A 17,917-nucleotide genomic window follows, 5' to 3' on the forward strand; every position below is an offset into this window, starting at 1 on the left:
TGCGGAAATAACTCAAAGGCGGTCGGAGCAACTAAGGGGGACTCGTGTCCAGTCAGCTTCCTGTGGGGAACCCCTCAGCATTTAACAGCCACAACAACAAGTTGGAAATTTGCATTATGACACTGTCAAGAACCTAGCCTAGGCAGTTTTTTACCGAGCCTGATTCCAAACTATGCCTTTAACAAAACAAAGGACACAAGTGAAAAGCTGGCCCACAAGCCTTGGCACCGACTGTTGGCTGAAAGACTTAGCCAAAATCTGATTCCACATACACATGCTTTTTGCCCTAGCTGCGGAAACAACTCAAGGCGGTCGGAGCAACTAAGGGGGACTCGTGTCCAGTCAGCTTCCTGTGGGGAACCCCTCAGCATTTACCAGCCACAACAAGTTGGAAATTTGCATTAGGACAGTTTTTGACCAAGCCTGATTCCAAACTATGCCTTTAACAAAACAAAGGACACAAGTGAAAAGCTGGCCCACAAGCCTTGGCACCGACTATTGGCTGAAAGACTTAGCCAAAATCTGATTCCACATACACATGCTTTTTGCCCTAGCTGCGGAAACAACTCAAGGCGGTCGGAGCAACTAAGGGGGACTCGTGTCCAGTCAGCTTCCTGTGGGGAACCCCTCAGCATTTACCAGCCACAACAAGTTGGAAATTTGCATTATGACAGTTTTCACTAAACCTGATTCCAAACTATGCCTTTAACAAAACAAAAGACACAAGTGAAAAGCTGGCCCACAATCCTTGGCTCCGACTGTTGGCTGACAGGCTTAGCCAAAAACTGATTCCACATAGACATGCTCAGGTTGCCCAGGAGGTTCATTCTTGTCCTCAGTTGTGTCATTGGAGGAGATTGCTTGGGTTCAAAGCTCAGCAGGTGACCTGAAACGACGTGCAGACGGCACTAGCCACGACGTATTGCATAGACATTGATATGTAAAACAGAAAGACCTCTCAACTCGTCATTGTCACGTTTAAGAGTACCGCCTACTCAGTGTTGCAGACCTCCTGCCAACACCGTTTTAAAGGTGTCGTTCCCCCACCAAGGGGGTCAAAAGAAAGGCAGCTCAGAGGGGCACTTGTGCTCGCTCAGGCAGCACATATGAAAAATTGGAAACGATACAGAGAAGATTAGCATGGCCCCTGCGAAAGGATGACACGCATATCCGTGAAGCGTTTCCACTTTTTGCCCTAGCTGCGGAAATAACTCAAGGCGGTCGGAGCAACTAAGGGGGACTCGTGTCCAGTCAGCTTCCTGTGGGGAACCCCTCAGCATTTACCAGCCACAACAACAAGTTGGAAATTTGCATTATGACACTGTCAAGAACCCAGCCTAGGCAGTTTTTTACCGAGCCTGATTCCAAACTATGCCTTTAACAAAACAAAGGACACAAGTGAAAAGCTGGCCCACAAGCCTTGGCTCCGACTGTTGGCTGACAGACTTAGCCAAAATCTGATTCCACATAGACATGCTCAGGTTGCCCAGGAGGTTCATTCTTGTCCTCAGTTGTGTCATTGGAGGAGATTGCTTGGGTTCAAAGCCCAGCAGGTGACCTGAAAGGACGTGCAGACGGCACTAGCCACGACGTATTGCATAGACATTGATATGTAAAACAGAAAGACCTCTCAACTCGTCATTGTCACGTTTAAGAGTACCGCCTACTCAGTGTTGCAGACCTCCTGCCAACACCGTTTTAAAAGGTGTCGTTCCCCCACCAAGGGGTCAAAAGGAAGGCAGCTCAGAGGGGCACTTGTGCTCGCTCAGGCAGCAGATATGAACAATTGGAATCGATACAGAGAAGATTAGCATGGCCCCTGCGAAAGGATGACACGCATATCCGTGAAGCGTTTCCACTTTTTGCCCTAGCTGCGGAAATAACTCAAGGCGGTCGGAGCAACTAAGGGGGACTCGTGTCCAGTCAGCTTCCTGTGGGGAACCCCTCAGCATTTACCAGCCACAACAAGTTGGAAATTTGCATTATGACAGTTTTTCACTATACCTGATTCCAAACTATGCCTTTAACAAAACAAAAGACACAAGTGAAAAGCTGGCCCACAATCCTTGGCTCCGACTGTTGGCTGACAGGCTTAGCCAAAAACTGATTCCACATAGACATGCTCAGGTTGCCCAGGAGGTTCATTCTTGTCCTCAGTTGTGTCATTGGAGGAGATTGCTTGGGTTCAAAGCCCAGCAGGTGACCTGAAAGGACGTGCAGACGGCACTAGCCACGACGTATTGCATAGACATTGATATGTAAAACAGAAAGACCTCTCAACTCGTCATTGTCACGTTTAAGAGTACCGCCTACTCAGTGTTGCAGACCTCCTGCCAACACCGTTTTAAAGGTGTCGTTCCCCCACCAAGGGGTCAAAAGAAAGGCAGCTCAGAGGGGCACTTGTGCTCGCTCAGGCAGCACATATGAAAAATTGGAAGCGATACAGAGAAGATTAGCATGGCCCCTGCGAAAGGATGACACGCATATCCGTGAAGCGTTTCCACTTTTGCCCTAGCTGCGGAAATAACTCAAAGCGGTCGGAGCAACTAAGGGGACTCGTGTCCAGTCAGCTTCCTGTGGGAACCCCTCAGCATTTAACAGCCACAACAACAAGTTGGAAATTTGCATTATGACACTGTCAAGAACCTAGCCTAGGCAGTTTTTACCGAGCCTGATTCCAAACTATGCCTTTAACAAAACAAAGGACACAAGTGAAAAGCTGGCCCACAAGCCTTGGCACCGACTGTTGGCTGAAAGACTTAGCCAAAATCTGATTCCACATACACATGCTTTTTGCCCTAGCTGCGGAAACAACTCAAGGCGGTCGGAGCAACTAAGGGGGACTCGTGTCCAGTCAGCTTCCTGTGGGGAACCCCTCAGCATTTACCAGCCACAACAAGTTGGAAATTTGCATTATGACAGTTTTTCACTAAACCTGATTCCAAACTATGCCTTTAACAAAACAAAGGACACAAGTGAAAAGCTGGCCCACAATCCTTGGCTCCGACTGTTGGCTGACAGGCTTAGCCAAAAACTGATTCCACGTAGACATGCTCAGGTTGCCCAGGAGGTTCATTCTTGTCCTCAGTTGTGTCATTGGAGGAGATTGCTTGGGTTCAAAGCCCAGCAGGTGACCTGAAAGGACGTGCAGACGGCACTAGCCACGACGTATTGCATAGACATTGATATGTAAAACAGAAAGACCTCTCAACTCGTCATTGTCACGTTTAAGAGTACCGCCTACTCAGTGTTGCAGACCTCCTGCCAACACCGTTTTAAAGGTGTCGTTCCCCACCAAGGGGGTCAAAAGGAAGGCAGCTCAGAGGGGCACTTGTGCTCGCTCAGGCAGCACATATGAAAAATTGGAAACGATACAGAGAAGATTAGCATGGCCCCTGCGAAAGGATGACACGCATATCCGTGAAGCGTTTCCACTTTTTGCCCTAGCTGCGGAAATAACTCAAAGGCGGTCGGAGCAACTAAGGGGGACTCGTGTCCAGTCAGCTTCCTGTGGGGAACCCCTCAGCATTTAACAGCCACAACAACAAGTTGGAAATTTGCATTATGACACTGTCAAGAACCCAGCCTAGGCAGTTTTTACCGAGCCTGATTCCAAACTATGCCTTTAACAAAACAAAGGACACAAGTAAAAAGCTGGCCCACAAGCCTTGGCACCGACTGTTGGCTGAAAGACTTAGCCAAAATCTGATTCCACATACACATGCTTTTTGCCCTAGCTGCGGAAACAACTCAAAGGCGGTCGGAGCAACTAAGGGGACTCGTGTCCAGTCAGCTTCCTGTGGGGAACCCCTCAGCATTTACCAGCCACAACAAGTTGGAAATTTGCATTATGACAGTTTTTCACTAAGCCTGATTCCAAACTATGCCTTTAACAAAACAAAAGACACAAGTGAAAAGCTGGCCCACAAGCCTTGGCTCCAACTGTTGGCTGACAGGCTTAGCCAAAAATGATTCCACGTAGACATGCTCAGGTTGCCCAGGAGGTTCATTCTTGTCCTCAGTTGTGTCATTGGAGGAGATTGCTTGGGTTCAAAGCCCAGCAGGTGACCTGAAAGGACGTGCAGACGGCACTAGCCACGACGTATTGCATAGACATTGATATGTAAAACAGAAAGACCTCTCAACTCGTCATTGTCACGTTTAAGAGTACCACCTACTCAGTGTTGCAGACCTCCTGCCAACACCGTTTTAAAGGTGTCGTTCCCCCACCAAGGGGTCAAAAGGAAAGGCAGCTCAGAGGGGCACTTGTGCTCGCTCAGGCAGCACATATGAAAAATTGGAAGCGATACAGAGAAGATTAGCATGGCCCCTGCGAAAGGATGACACGCATATCCGTGAAGCGTTTCCACTTTTGCCCTAGCTGCGGAAATAACTCAAAGGCGGTCGGAGCAACTAAGGGGACTCGTGTCCAGTCAGCTTCCTGTGGGAACCCCTCAGCATTTACCAGCCACAACAAGTTGGAAATTTGCATTATGACAGTTTTTCACTAAACCTGATTCCAAACTATGCCTTTAACAAAACAAAAGACACAAGTGAAAAGCTGGCCCACAATCCTTGGCTCCGACTGTTGGCTGACAGGCTTAGCCAAAAACTGATTCCACATAGACATGCTCAGGTTGCCCAGGAGGTTCATTCTTGTCCTCAGTTGTGTCATTGGAGGAGATTGCTTGGGTTCAAAGCCCAGCAGGTGACCTGAAAGGACGTGCAGACGGCACTAGCCACGACGTATTGCATAGACATTGATATGTAAAACAGAAAGACCTCTCAACTCGTCATTGTCACGTTTAAGAGTACCACCTACTCAGTGTTGCAGACCTCCTGCCAACACCGTTTTAAAGGTGTCGTTCCCCCACCAAGGGGGTCAAAAGGAAGGCAGCTCAGAGGGGCACTTGTGCTCGCTCAGGCAGCACATATGAAAAATTGGAAACGATACAGAGAAGATTAGCATGGCCCCTGCGAAAGGATGACACGCATATCCGTGAAGCGTTTCCACTTTTGCCCTAGCTGCGGAAATAACTCAAGGCGGTCGGAGCAACTAAGGGGGACTCGTGTCCAGTCAGCTTCCTGTGGGGAACCCCTCAGCATTTAACAGCCACAACAACAAGTTGGAAATTTGCATTATGACACTGTCAAGAACCTAGCCTAGGCAGTTTTTTACCGAGCCTGATTCCAAACTATGCCTTTAACAAAACAAAGGACACAAGTGAAAAGCTGGCCCACAAGCCTTGGCACCGACTGTTGGCTGAAAGACTTAGCCAAAATCTGATTCCACATACACATGCTTTTTGCCCTAGCTGCGGAAATAACTCAAGGCGGTCGGAGCAACTAAGGGGGACTCGTGTCCAGTCAGCTTCCTGTGGGGAACCCCTCAGCATTTAACAGCCACAACAACAAGTTGGAAATTTGCATTATGACACTGTCAAGAACCTAGCCTAGGCAGTTTTTTACCGAGCCTGATTCCAAACTATGCCTTTAACAAAACAAAGGACACAAGTGAAAAGCTGGCCCACAAGCCTTGGCACCGACTGTTGGCTGAAAGACTTAGCCAAAATCTGATTCCACATACACATGCTTTTTGCCCTAGCTGGAAACAACTCAAAGGCGGTCGGAGCAACTAAGGGGGACTCGTGTCCAGTCAGCTTCCTGTGGGGAACCCCTCAGCATTTACCAGCCACAACAAGTTGGAAATTTGCATTAGGACAGTTTTTGACCAAGCCTGATTCCAAACTATGCCTTTAACAAAACAAAGGACACAAGTGAAAAGCTGGCCCACAAGCCTTGGCACCGACTATTGGCTGAAAGACTTAGCCAAAATCTGATTCCACATACACATGCTTTTTGCCCTAGCTGCGGAAACAACTCAAGGCGGTCGGAGCAACTAAGGGGGACTCGTGTCCAGTCAGCTTCCTGTGGGGAACCCCTCAGCATTTACCAGCCACAACAAGTTGGAAATTTGCATTATGACAGTTTTTCACTAAACCTGATTCCAAACTATGCCTTTAACAAAACAAAAGACACAAGTGAAAAGCTGGCCCACAATCCTTGGCTCCGACTGTTGGCTGACAGGCTTAGCCAAAAACTGATTCCACATAGACATGCTCAGGTTGCCCAGGAGGTTCATTCTTGTCCTCAGTTGTGTCATTGGAGGAGATTGCTTGGGTTCAAAGCTCAGCAGGTGACCTGAAAGGACGTGCAGACGGCACTAGCCACGACGTATTGCATAGACATTGATATGTAAAACAGAAAGACCTCTCAACTCGTCATTGTCACGTTTAAGAGTACCGCCTACTCAGTGTTGCAGACCTCCTGCCAACACCGTTTTAAAGGTGTCGTTCCCCCACCAAGGGGGTCAAAAGAAAGGCAGCTCAGAGGGGCACTTGTGCTCGCTCAGGCAGCACATATGAAAAATTGGAAACGATACAGAGAAGATTAGCATGGCCCCTGCGAAAGGATGACACGCATATCCGTGAAGCGTTTCCACTTTTTGCCCTAGCTGCGGAAATAACTCAAGGCGGTCGGAGCAACTAAGGGGGACTCGTGTCCAGTCAGCTTCCTGTGGGGAACCCCTCAGCATTTAACAGCCACAACAACAAGTTGGAAATTTGCATTATGACACTGTCAAGAACCTAGCCTAGGCAGTTTTCACCAAGCCTGATTCCAAACTATGCCTTTAACAAAACAAAGGACACAAGTGAAAAGCTGGCCCACAAGCCTTGGCACCGACTGTTGGCTGAAAGACTTAGCCAAAATCTGATTCCACATACACATGCTTTTTGCCCTAGCTGCGGAAACAACTCAAGGCGGTCGGAGCAACTAAGGGGACTCGTGTCCAGTCAGCTTCCTGTGGGGAACCCTCAGCATTTACCAGCCACAACAAGTTGGAAATTTGCATTAGGACAGTTTTTGACCAAGCCTGATTCCAAACTATGCCTTTAACAAAACAAAGGACACAAGTGAAAAGCTGGCCCACAAGCCTTGGCACCGACTGTTGGCTGACAGGCTTAGCCAAAAACTGATTCCACGTAGACATGCTCAGGTTGCCCAGGAGGTTCATTCTTGTCCTCAGTTGTGTCATTGGAGGAGATTGCTTGGGTTCAAAGCCCAGCAGGTGACCTGAAAGGACGTGCAGACGGCACTAGCCACGACGTATTGCATAGACATTGATATGTAAAACAGAAAGACCTCTCAACTCGTCATTGTCACGTTTAAGAGTACCGCCTACTCAGTGTTGCAGACCTCCTGCCAACACCGTTTTAAAGGTGTCGTTCCCCCACCAAGGGGGTCAAAAGGAAGGCAGCTCAGAGGGGCACTTGTGCTCGCTCAGGCAGCACATATGAAAAATTGGAAACGATACAGAGAAGATTAGCATGGCCCCTGCGAAAGGATGACACGCATATCCGTGAAGCGTTTCCACTTTTTGCCCTAGCTGCGGAAATAACTCAAAGGCGGTCGGAGCAACTAAGGGGACTCGTGTCCAGTCAGCTTCCTGTGGGGAACCCTCAGCATGTAACAGCCACAACAACAAGTTGGAAATTTGCATTATGACACTGTCAAGAACCTGGCCTAGGCAGTTTTTTACCGAGCCTGATTCCAAACTATGCCTTTAACAAAACAAAGGACACAAGTAAAAAGCTGGCCCACAAGCCTTGGCACCGACTGTTGGCTGAAAGACTTAGCCAAAATCTGATTCCACATACACATGCTTTTTGCCCTAGCTGCGGAAACAACTCAAGGCGGTCGGAGCAACTAAGGGGGACTCGTGTCCAGTCAGCTTCCTGTGGGGAACCCCTCAGAATTTACCAGCCACAACAACTTGGAAGTTTGCATTATGACAGTTTTCACTAAGCCTGATTCCAAACTATGCCTTTAACAAAACAAAGGACACAAGTGAAAAGCTGGCCCACAAGCCTTGGCTCCGACTGTTGGCTGACAGACTTAGCCAAAATCTGATTCCACGTAGACATGCTTTGGGTGCTAGGGAGGTTCATTCTTGTCCTCAGTTGTGTCATTGGAGGAGATTGCTTGGGTTCAAAGCCCAGCAGGTGACCTGAAAGGACGTGCAGACGGCACTAGCCACGACGTATTGCATCGACATTGATATGTAAAACAGAAAGACCTCTCAACTCGTCATTGTCACGTTTAAGAGTACCGCCTACTCAGTGTTGCAGACCTCCTGCCAACACCGTTTTAAAGGTGTCGTTCCCCACCAAGGGGTCAAAAGAAAGGCAGCTCAGAGGGGCACTTGTGCTCGCTCAGGCAGCACATATGAAAAATTGGAAACGATACAGAGAAGATTAGCATGGCCCCTGCGAAAGGATGACACGCATATCCGTGAAGCGTTTCCACTTTTTGCCCTAGCTGCGGAAATAACTCAAGGCGGTCGGAGCAACTAAGGGGACTCGTGTCCAGTCAGCTTCCTGTGGGGAACCCCTCAGCATTTAACAGCCACAACAACAAGTTGGAAATTTGCATTATGACACTGTCAAGAACCTAGCCTAGGCAGTTTTTTACCGAGCCTGATTCCAAACTATGCCTTTAACAAAACAAAGGTCACAAGTGAAAAGCTGGCCCACAAGCCGTGGCACCGACTGTTGGCTGAAAGACTTAGCCAAAATCTGATTCCACATACACATGCTTTTTGCCCTAGCTGCGGAAACAACTCAAGGCGGTCGGAGCAACTAAGGGGGACTCGTGTCCAGTCAGCTTCCTGTGGGGAACCCCTCAGAATTTACCAGCCACAACAAGTTGGAAATTTGCATTATGACAGTTTTTCACCAAGCCTGATTCCAAACTATGCCTTTAACAAAACAAAGGACACAAGTGAAAAGCTGGCCCACAAGCCTTGGCTCCGACTGTTGGCTGACAGGCTTAGCCAAAAACTGATTCCACGTAGACATGCTCAGGTTGCCCAGGAGGTTCATTCTTGTCCTCAGTTGTGTCATTGGAGGAGATTGCTTGGGTTCAAAGCCCAGCAGGTGACCTGAAAGGACGTGCAGACGGCACTAGCCACGACGTATTGCATAGACATTGATATGTAAAACAGAAAGACCTCTCAACTCGTCATTGTCACGTTTAAGAGTACCGCCTACTCAGTGTTGCAGACCTCCTGCCAACACCGTTTTAAAGGTGTCGTTCCCCACCAAGGGGTCAAAAGGAAGGCAGCTCAGAGGGGCACTTGTGCTCGCTCAGGCAGCACATATGAAAAATTGGAAACGATACAGAGAAGATTAGCATGGCCCCTGCGAAAGGATGACACGCATATCCGTGAAGCGTTTCCACTTTTGCCCTAGCTGCGGAAATAACTCAAAGGCGGTCGGAGCAACTAAGGGGGACTCGTGTCCAGTCAGCTTCCTGTGGGAACTCCACAGCATTTAACAGCCACAACAACAAGTTGGAAATTTGCATTATGACACTGTCAAGAACCTAGCCTAGGCAGTTTTTTACCGAGCCTGATTCCAAACTATGCCTTTAACAAAACAAAGGACACAAGTGAAAAGCTGGCCCACAAGCCTTGGCACCGACTGTTGGCTGAAAGACTTAGCCAAAATCTGATTCCACATACACATGCTTTTTGCCCTAGCTGCGGAAACAACTCAAGGCGGTCGGAGCAACTAAGGGGACTCGTGTCCAGTCAGCTTCCTGTGGGGAACCCTCAGCATTTACCAGCCACAACAAGTTGGAAATTTGCATTATGACAGTTTTTCACTAAACCTGATTCCAAACTATGCCTTTAACAAAACAAAAGACACAAGTGAAAAGCTGGCCCACAATCCTTGGCTCCGACTGTTGGCTGACAGGCTTAGCCAAAAACTGATTCCACATAGACATGCTCAGGTTGCCCAGGAGGTTCATTCTTGTCCTCAGTTGTGTCATTGGAGGAGATTGCTTGGGTTCAAAGCCCAGCAGGTGACCTGAAAGGACGTGCAGACGGCACTAGCCACGACGTATTGCATAGACATTGATATGTAAAACAGAAAGACCTCTCAACTCGTCATTGTCACGTTTAAGAGTACCGCCTACTCAGTGTTGCAGACCTCCTGCCAACACCGTTTAAAGGTGTCGTTCCCCACCAAGGGGTCAAAAGAAAGGCAGCTCAGAGGGGCACTTGTGCTCGCTCAGGCAGCACATATGAAAAATTGGAAGCGATACAGAGAAGATTAGCATGGCCCCTGCGAAAGGATGACACGCATATCCGTGAAGCGTTTCCACTTTTGCCCTAGCTGCGGAAATAACTCAAGGCGGTCGGAGCAACTAAGGGGGACTCGTGTCCAGTCAGCTTCCTGTGGGGAACCCCTCAGCATTTACCAGCCACAACAAGTTGGAAATTTGCATTATGACAGTTTTTCACTAAACCTGATTCCAAACTATGCCTTTAACAAAACAAAAGACACAAGTGAAAAGCTGGCCCACAATCCTTGGCTCCGACTGTTGGCTGACAGGCTTAGCCAAAACTGATTCCACATAGACATGCTCAGGTTGCCCAGGAGGTTCATTCTTGTCCTCAGTTGTGTCATTGGAGGAGATTGCTTGGGTTCAAAGCCCAGCAGGTGACCTGAAAGGACGTGCAGACGGCACTAGCCACGACGTATTGCATAGACATTGATATGTAAAACAGAAAGACCTCTCAACTCGTCATTGTCACGTTTAAGAGTACCGCCTACTCAGTGTTGCAGACCTCCTGCCAACACCGTTTTAAAGGTGTCGTTCCCCACCAAGGGGTCAAAAGGAAGGCAGCTCAGAGGGGCACTTGTGCTCGCTCAGGCAGCACATATGAAAAATTGGAAGCGATACAGAGAAGATTAGCATGGCCCCTGCGAAAGGATGACACGCATATCCGTGAAGCGTTTCCACTTTTGCCCTAGCTGCGGAAATAACTCAAGGCGGTCGGAGCAACTAAGGGGGACTCGTGTCCAGTCAGCTTCCTGTGGGGAACCCCTCAGCATTTAACAGCCACAACAACAAGTTGGAAATTTGCATTATGACACTGTCAAGAACCTAGCCTAGGCAGTTTTTACCGAGCCTGATTCCAAACTATGCCTTTAACAAAACAAAGGACACAAGTGAAAAGCTGGCCCACAAGCCTTGGCACCGACTGTTGGCTGAAAGACTTAGCCAAAATCTGATTCCACATACACATGCTTTTTGCCCTAGCTGCGGAAACAACTCAAGGCGGTCGGAGCAACTGAGGGGACTCGTGTCCAGTCAGCTTCCTGTGGGAACCCCTCAGCATTTACCAGCCACAACAAGTTGGAAATTTGCATTATGACAGTTTTTCACTAAACCTGATTCCAAACTATGCCTTTAACAAAACAAAAGACACAAGTGAAAAGCTGGCCCACAATCCTTGGCTCCGACTGTTGGCTGACAGGCTTAGCCAAAAACTGATTCCACGTAGACATGCTCAGGTTGCCCAGGAGGTTCATTCTTGTCCTCAGTTGTGTCATTGGAGGAGATTGCTTGGGTTCAAAGCTCAGCAGGTGACCTGAAAGGACGTACAGACGGCACTAGCCACGACGTGTGCATAGACATTGATATGTAAAACAGAAAGACCTCTCAACTCGTCATTGTCACGTTTAAGAGTACCGCCTACTCAGTGTTGCAGACCTCCTGCCAACACCGTTTTAAAGGTGTCGTTCCCCCACCAAGGGGTCAAAAGAAAGGCAGCTCAGAGGGGCACTTGTGCTCGCTCAGGCAGCACATATGAAAAATTGGAAACGATACAGAGAAGATTAGCATGGCCCCTGCGAAAGGATGACACGCATATCCGTGAAGCGTTTCCACTTTTTGCCCTAGCTGCGGAAATAACTCAAGGCGGTCGGAGCAACTAAGGGGGACTCGTGTCCAGTCAGCTTCCTGTGGGAACCCCTCAGCATTTACCAGCCACAACAAGTTGGAAATTTGCATTATGACAGTTTTCACTAAACCTGATTCCAAACTATGCCTTTAACAAAACAAAAGACACAAGTGAAAAGCTGGCCCACAATCCTTGGCTCCGACTGTTGGCTGACAGGCTTAGCCAAAAACTGATTCCACATAGACATGCTCAGGTTGCCCAGGAGGTTCATTCTTGTCCTCAGTTGTGTCATTGGAGGAGATTGCTTGGGTTCAAAGCCCAGCAGGTGACCTGAAAGGACGTGCAGACGGCACTAGCCACGACGTATTGCATAGACATTGATATGTAAAACAGAAAGACCTCTCAACTCGTCATTGTCACGTTTAAGAGTACCGCCTACTCAGTGTTGCAGACCTCCTGCCAACACCGTTTTAAAGGTGTCGTTCCCCACCAAAGGGGTCAAAAGAAAGGCAGCTCAGAGGGGCACTTGTGCTCGCTCAGGCAGCACATATGAAAAATTGGAAACGATACAGAGAAGATTAGCATGGCCCCTGCGAAAGGATGACACGCATATCCGTGAAGCGTTTCCACTTTTTGCCCTAGCTGCGGAAATAACTCAAAGGCGGTCGGAGCAACTAAGGGGACTCGTGTCCAGTCAGCTTCCTGTGGGGAACCCCTCAGCATTTAACAGCCACAACAACAAGTTGGAAATTTGCATTATGACACTGTCAAGAACCTAGCCTAGGCAGTTTTTACCGATCCTGATTCCAAACTATGCCTTTAACAAAACAAAGGACACAAGTAAAAAGCTGGCCCACAAGCCTTGGCACCGACTGTTGGCTGAAAGACTTAACCAAAATCTGATTCCACATACACATGCTTTTTGCCCTAGCTGCGGAAACAACTCACGGCGGTCGGAGCAACGAAGGGGACTCGTGTCCAGTCAGCTTCCTGTGGGAACCCCTCAGCATTTACCAGCCACAACAAGTTGGAAATTTGCATTATGACAGTTTTCACTAAGCCTGATTCCAAACTATGCCTTTAACAAAACAAAAGACACAAGTGAAAAGCTGGCCCACAAGCCTTGGCTCCGACTGTTGGCTGACAGGCTTAGCCAAAACTGATTCCACGTAGACATGCTCAGGTTGCCCAGGAGGTTCATTCTTGTCCTCAGTTGTGTCATTGGAGGAGATTGCTTGGGTTCAAAGCCCAGCAGGTGACCTGAAAGGACGTGCAGACGGCACTAGCCACGACGTATTGCATAGACATTGATATGTAAAACAGAAAGACCTCTCAACTCGTCATTGTCACGTTTAAGAGTACCGCCTACTCAGTGTTGCAGACCTCCTGCCAACACCGTTTTAAAGGTGTCGTTCCCCCACCAAGGGGTCAAAAGAAAGGCAGCTCAGAGGGGCACTTGTGCTCGCTCAGGCAGCACATATGAAAAATTGGAAACGATACAGAGAAGATTAGCATGGCCCCTGCGAAAGGATGACACGCATATCCGTGAAGCGTTTCCACTTTTGCCCTAGCTGCGGAAATAACTCAAGGCGGTCGGAGCAACTAAGGGGGACTCGTGTCCAGTCAGCTTCCTGTGGGGAACCCCTCAGCATTTACCAGCCACAACAAGTTGGAAATTTGCATTATGACAGTTTTTCACTAAACCTGATTCCAAACTATGCCTTTAACAAAACAAAAGACACAAGTGAAAAGCTGGCCCACAATCCTTGGCTCCGACTGTTGGCTGACAGGCTTAGCCAAAACTGATTCCACATAGACATGCTCAGGTTGCCCAGGAGGTTCATTCTTGTCCTCAGTTGTGTCATTGGAGGAGATTGCTTGGGTTCAAAGCCCAGCAGGTGACCTGAAAGGACGTGCAGACGGCACTAGCCACGACGTATTGCATAGACATTGATATGTAAAACAGAAAGACCTCTCAACTCGTCATTGTCACGTTTAAGAGTACCGCCTACTCAGTGTTGCAGACCTCCTGCCAACACCGTTTTAAAGGTGTCGTTCCCCACCAAGGGGGTCAAAACGAAGGCAGCTCAGAGGGGCACTTGTGCTCGCTCAGGCAGCACATATGAAAAATTGGAAACGATACAGAGAAGATTAGCATGGCCCCTGCGAAAGGATGACACGCATATCCGTGAAGCGTTTCCACTTTTTGCCCTAGCTGCGGAAATAACTCAAGGCGGTCGGAGCAACTAAGGGGGACTCGTGTCCAGTCAGCTTCCTGTGGGGAACCCCTCAGCATTTACCAGCCACAACAAGTTGGAAATTTGCATTATGACAGTTTTTCACTAAACCTGATTCCAAACTATGCCTTTAACAAAACAAAAGACACAAGTGAAAAGCTGGCCCACAATCCTTGGCTCCGACTGTTGGCTGACAGGCTTAGCCAAAAACTGATTCCACATAGACATGCTCAGGTTGCCCAGGAGGTTCATTCTTGTCCTCAGTTGTGTCATTGGAGGAGATTGCTTGGGTTCAAAGCCCAGCAGGTGACCTGAAAGGACGTGCAGACGGCACTAGCCACGACGTATTGCATAGACATTGATATGTAAAACAGAAAGACCTCTCAACTCGTCATTGTCACGTTTAAGAGTACCGCCTACTCAGTGTTGCAGACCTCCTGCCAACACCGTTTTAAAGGTGTCGTTCCCCACCAAGGGTGTCAAAACAAAGGCAGCTCAGAGGGGCACTTGTGCTCGCTCAGGCAGCACATATGAAAAATTGGAAACGATACAGAGAAGATTAGCATGGCCCCTGCGAAAGGATGACACGCATATCCGTGAAGCGTTTCCACTTTTTGCCCTAGCTGCGGAAATAACTCAAGGCGGTCGGAGCAACTAAGGGGGACTCGTGTCCAGTCAGCTTCCTGTGGGGAACCCCTCAGCATTTAACAGCCACAACAACAAGTTGGAAATTTGCATTATGACACTGTCAAGAACCTAGCCTAGGCAGTTTTTTACCGAGCCTGATTCCAAACTATGCCTTTAACAAAACAAAGGACACAAGTGAAAAGCTGGCCCACAAGCCTTGGCACCGACTGTTGGCTGAAAGACTTAGCCAAAATCTGATTCCACATACACATGCTTTTGCCCTAGCTGCGGAAACAACTCAAGGCGGTCGGAGCAACTAAGGGGGACTCGTGTCCAGTCAGCTTCCTGTGGGGAACCCCTCAGCATTTACCAGCCACAACAAGTTGAAAATTTGCATTATGACAGTTTTTCACCAAGCCTGATTCCAAACTATGCCTTTAACAAAACAAAGGACACAAGTGAAAAGCTGGCCCACAAGCCTTGGCTCCGACTGTTGGCTGACAGGCTTAGCCAAAAACTGATTCCACGTAGACATGCTCAGGTTGCCCAGGAGGTTCATTCTTGTCCTCAGTTGTGTCATTGGAGGAGATTGCTTGGGTTCAAAGCCCAGCAGGTGACCTGAAAGGACGTGCAGACGGCACTAGCCACGACGTATTGCATAGACATTGATATGTAAAACAGAAAGACCTCTCAACTCGTCATTGTCACGTTTAAGAGTACCGCCTACTCAGTGTTGCAGACCTCCTGCCAACACCGTTTTAAAGGTGTCGTTCCCCCACCAAGGGGGTCAAAAGAAAGGCAGCTCAGAGGGGCACTTGTGCTCGCTCAGGCAGCACATATGAAAAATTGGAAACGATACAGAGAAGATTAGCATGGCCCCTGCGAAAGGATGACACGCATATCCGTGAAGCGTTTCCACTTTTTGCCCTAGCTGCGGAAATAACTCAAGGCGGTCGGAGCAACTAAGGGGGACTCGTGTCCAGTCAGCTTCCTGTGGGGAACCCCTCAGCATTTAACAGCCACAACAAGAAGTTGGAAATTTGCATTATGACACTGTCAAGAACCTAGCCTAGGCAGTTTTTTACCGAGCCTGATTCCAAACTATGCCTTTAACAAAACAAAGGACACAAGTGAAAAGCTGGCCCACAAGCCTTGGCACCGACTGTTGGCTGAAAGACTTAGCCAAAATCTGATTCCACATACACATGCTTTTGCCCTAGCTGCGGAAACAACTCAAGGCGGTCGGAGCAACTAAGGGGGACTCGTGTCCAGTCAGCTTCCTGTGGGGAACCCCTCAGAATTTACCAGCCACAACAAGTTGGAAATTTGCATTATGACAGTTTTTCACCAAGCCTGATTCCAAACTATGCCTTTAACAAAACAAAGGACACAAGTGAAAAGCTGGCCCACAAGCCTTGGCTCCGACTGTTGGCTGACAGGCTTAGCCAAAAACTGATTCCACGTAGACATGCTCAGGTTGCCCAGGAGGTTCATTCTTGTCCTCAGTTGTGTCATTGGAGGAGATTGCTTGGGTTCAAAGCCCAGCAGGTGACCTGAAAGGACGTGCAGACGGCACTAGCCACGACGTATTGCATAGACATTGATATGTAAAACAGAAAGACCTCTCAACTCGTCATTGTCACGTTTAAGAGTACCGCCTACTCAGTGTTGCAGACCTCCTGCCAACACCGTTTTAAAGGTGTCGTTCCCCCACCAAGGGGGTCAAAAGAAAGGCAGCTCAGAGGGGCACTTGTGCTCGCTCAGGCAGCACATATGAAAAATTGGAAACGATACAGAGAAGATTAGCATGGCCCCTGCGAAAGGATGACACGCATATCCGTGAAGCGTTTCCACTTTTTGCCCTAGCTGCGGAAATAACTCAAGGCGGTCGGAGCAACTAAGGGGACTCGTGTCCAGTCAGCTTCCTGTGGGGAACCCTCAGCATTTACCAGCCACAACAAGTTGGAAATTTGCATTATGACAGTTTTTCACTAAACCTGATTCCAAACTATGCCTTTAACAAAACAAAAGACACAAGTGAAAAGCTGGCCCACAATCCTTGGCTCCGACTGTTGGCTGACAGGCTTAGCCAAAAACTGATTCCACGTAGACATGCTCAGGTTGCCCAGGAGGTTCATTCTTGTCCTCAGTTGTGTCATTGGAGGAGATTGCTTGGGTTCAAAGCCCAGCAGGTGACCTGAAAGGACGTGCAGACGGCACTAGCCACGACGTATTGCATAGACATTGATATGTAAAACAGAAAGACCTCTCAACTCGTCATTGTCACGTTTAAGAGTACCGCCTACTCAGTGTTGCAGACCTCCTGCCAACACCGTTTTAAAGGTGTCGTTCCCCACCAAGGGGTCAAAAGAAAGGCAGCGAAGAGGGGCACTTGTGCTCGCTCAGGCAGCACATATGAAAAATTGGAAACGATACAGAGAAGATTAGCATGGCCCCTGCGAAAGGATGACACGCATATCCGTGAAGCGTTTCCACTTTTTGCCCTAGCTGCGGAAATAACTCAAGGCGGTCGGAGCAACTAAGGGGGACTCGTGTCCAGTCAGCTTCCTGTGGGGAACCCCTCAGCATTTACCAGCCACAACAAGTTGGAAATTTGCATTATGACAGTTTTTCACTAAACCTGATTCCAAACTATGCCTTTAACAAAACAAAAGACACAAGTGAAAAGCTGGCCCACAATCCTTGGCTCCGACTGTTGGCTGACAGGCTTAGCCAAAACTGATTCCACATAGACATGCTCAGGTTGCCCAGGAGGTTCATTCTTGTCCTCAGTTGTGTCATTGGAGGAGATTGCTTGGGTTCAAAGCCCAGCAGGTGACCTGAAAGGACGTGCAGACGGCACTAGCCACGACGTATTGCATAGACATTGATATGTAAAACAGAAAGACCTCTCAACTCGTCATTGTCACGTTTAAGAGTACCGCCTACTCAGTGTTGCAGACCTCCTGCCAACACCGTTTTAAAGGTGTCGTTCCCCCACCAAGGGGGTCAAAAGAAAGGCAGCTCAGAGGGGCACTTGTGCTCGCTCAGGCAGCACATATGAAAAATTGGAAACGATACAGAGAAGATTAGCATGGCCCCTGCGAAAGGATGACACGCATATCCGTGAAGCGTTTCCACTTTTTGCCCTAGCTGCGGAAATAACTCAAGGCGGTCGGAGCAACTAAGGGGGACTCGTGTCCAGTCAGCTTCCTGTGGGGAACCCCTCAGCATTTAA

The 17,917-nt window shown here is 48.5% G+C and overlaps 21 non-coding genes across 21 annotated transcripts; all 21 read left to right on the top strand.

Annotated features, from left to right (window-relative positions):
* Positions 1-1,085: 1,085 nt before the first annotated feature.
* On the top strand, positions 1,086-1,192 carry LOC148185367 (U6 spliceosomal RNA). Its single transcript, XR_015776009.1, has one exon. It is a non-coding gene; the product is annotated as a U6 spliceosomal RNA (small nuclear RNA).
* Positions 1,193-1,757: 565 nt separating this feature from the next.
* LOC148185368 (U6 spliceosomal RNA) lies at positions 1,758-1,864 on the top strand. Its single transcript, XR_015775999.1, has one exon. It is a non-coding gene; the product is annotated as a U6 spliceosomal RNA (small nuclear RNA).
* A 538-nt stretch (positions 1,865-2,402) lies between these two features.
* Positions 2,403-2,509, top strand: LOC148185369 (U6 spliceosomal RNA). The gene has a single exon (XR_015775991.1). It is a non-coding gene; the product is annotated as a U6 spliceosomal RNA (small nuclear RNA).
* Positions 2,510-3,333: 824 nt separating this feature from the next.
* LOC148185370 (U6 spliceosomal RNA) lies at positions 3,334-3,440 on the top strand. Its single transcript, XR_015776010.1, has one exon. It is a non-coding gene; the product is annotated as a U6 spliceosomal RNA (small nuclear RNA).
* An 828-nt stretch (positions 3,441-4,268) lies between these two features.
* On the top strand, positions 4,269-4,375 carry LOC148185371 (U6 spliceosomal RNA). Its single transcript, XR_015775992.1, has one exon. It is a non-coding gene; the product is annotated as a U6 spliceosomal RNA (small nuclear RNA).
* A 537-nt stretch (positions 4,376-4,912) lies between these two features.
* LOC148185372 (U6 spliceosomal RNA) lies at positions 4,913-5,019 on the top strand. The gene has a single exon (XR_015775978.1). It is a non-coding gene; the product is annotated as a U6 spliceosomal RNA (small nuclear RNA).
* A 1,381-nt stretch (positions 5,020-6,400) lies between these two features.
* On the top strand, positions 6,401-6,507 carry LOC148185373 (U6 spliceosomal RNA). Its single transcript, XR_015776011.1, has one exon. It is a non-coding gene; the product is annotated as a U6 spliceosomal RNA (small nuclear RNA).
* An 826-nt stretch (positions 6,508-7,333) lies between these two features.
* LOC148185374 (U6 spliceosomal RNA) lies at positions 7,334-7,440 on the top strand. The gene has a single exon (XR_015776012.1). It is a non-coding gene; the product is annotated as a U6 spliceosomal RNA (small nuclear RNA).
* Positions 7,441-8,265: 825 nt separating this feature from the next.
* On the top strand, positions 8,266-8,372 carry LOC148185375 (U6 spliceosomal RNA). The gene has a single exon (XR_015776013.1). It is a non-coding gene; the product is annotated as a U6 spliceosomal RNA (small nuclear RNA).
* An 826-nt stretch (positions 8,373-9,198) lies between these two features.
* LOC148185376 (U6 spliceosomal RNA) lies at positions 9,199-9,305 on the top strand. Its single transcript, XR_015775979.1, has one exon. It is a non-coding gene; the product is annotated as a U6 spliceosomal RNA (small nuclear RNA).
* An 823-nt stretch (positions 9,306-10,128) lies between these two features.
* Positions 10,129-10,235, top strand: LOC148185377 (U6 spliceosomal RNA). Its single transcript, XR_015775994.1, has one exon. It is a non-coding gene; the product is annotated as a U6 spliceosomal RNA (small nuclear RNA).
* Positions 10,236-10,770: 535 nt separating this feature from the next.
* LOC148185378 (U6 spliceosomal RNA) lies at positions 10,771-10,877 on the top strand. The gene has a single exon (XR_015775995.1). It is a non-coding gene; the product is annotated as a U6 spliceosomal RNA (small nuclear RNA).
* An 823-nt stretch (positions 10,878-11,700) lies between these two features.
* On the top strand, positions 11,701-11,807 carry LOC148185379 (U6 spliceosomal RNA). Its single transcript, XR_015776014.1, has one exon. It is a non-coding gene; the product is annotated as a U6 spliceosomal RNA (small nuclear RNA).
* A 536-nt stretch (positions 11,808-12,343) lies between these two features.
* LOC148185380 (U6 spliceosomal RNA) lies at positions 12,344-12,450 on the top strand. The gene has a single exon (XR_015776015.1). It is a non-coding gene; the product is annotated as a U6 spliceosomal RNA (small nuclear RNA).
* An 823-nt stretch (positions 12,451-13,273) lies between these two features.
* LOC148185381 (U6 spliceosomal RNA) lies at positions 13,274-13,380 on the top strand. Its single transcript, XR_015775980.1, has one exon. It is a non-coding gene; the product is annotated as a U6 spliceosomal RNA (small nuclear RNA).
* A 536-nt stretch (positions 13,381-13,916) lies between these two features.
* LOC148185382 (U6 spliceosomal RNA) lies at positions 13,917-14,023 on the top strand. Its single transcript, XR_015776016.1, has one exon. It is a non-coding gene; the product is annotated as a U6 spliceosomal RNA (small nuclear RNA).
* Positions 14,024-14,561: 538 nt separating this feature from the next.
* LOC148185383 (U6 spliceosomal RNA) lies at positions 14,562-14,668 on the top strand. Its single transcript, XR_015776017.1, has one exon. It is a non-coding gene; the product is annotated as a U6 spliceosomal RNA (small nuclear RNA).
* Positions 14,669-15,496: 828 nt separating this feature from the next.
* Positions 15,497-15,603, top strand: LOC148185384 (U6 spliceosomal RNA). Its single transcript, XR_015776018.1, has one exon. It is a non-coding gene; the product is annotated as a U6 spliceosomal RNA (small nuclear RNA).
* Positions 15,604-16,431: 828 nt separating this feature from the next.
* On the top strand, positions 16,432-16,538 carry LOC148185385 (U6 spliceosomal RNA). Its single transcript, XR_015776020.1, has one exon. It is a non-coding gene; the product is annotated as a U6 spliceosomal RNA (small nuclear RNA).
* Positions 16,539-17,073: 535 nt separating this feature from the next.
* On the top strand, positions 17,074-17,180 carry LOC148185386 (U6 spliceosomal RNA). Its single transcript, XR_015776021.1, has one exon. It is a non-coding gene; the product is annotated as a U6 spliceosomal RNA (small nuclear RNA).
* Positions 17,181-17,718: 538 nt separating this feature from the next.
* On the top strand, positions 17,719-17,825 carry LOC148185387 (U6 spliceosomal RNA). The gene has a single exon (XR_015776022.1). It is a non-coding gene; the product is annotated as a U6 spliceosomal RNA (small nuclear RNA).
* Positions 17,826-17,917: the final 92 nt, after the last annotated feature.

The sequence above is a fragment of the Plectropomus leopardus genome, unplaced genomic scaffold (assembly GCF_026936395.1).
Source record: "Plectropomus leopardus strain MGB_pleo_1.0 unplaced genomic scaffold, ASM2693639v1 Contig44, whole genome shotgun sequence".
Taxonomy (NCBI): domain Eukaryota; kingdom Metazoa; phylum Chordata; class Actinopteri; order Perciformes; family Serranidae; genus Plectropomus; species Plectropomus leopardus.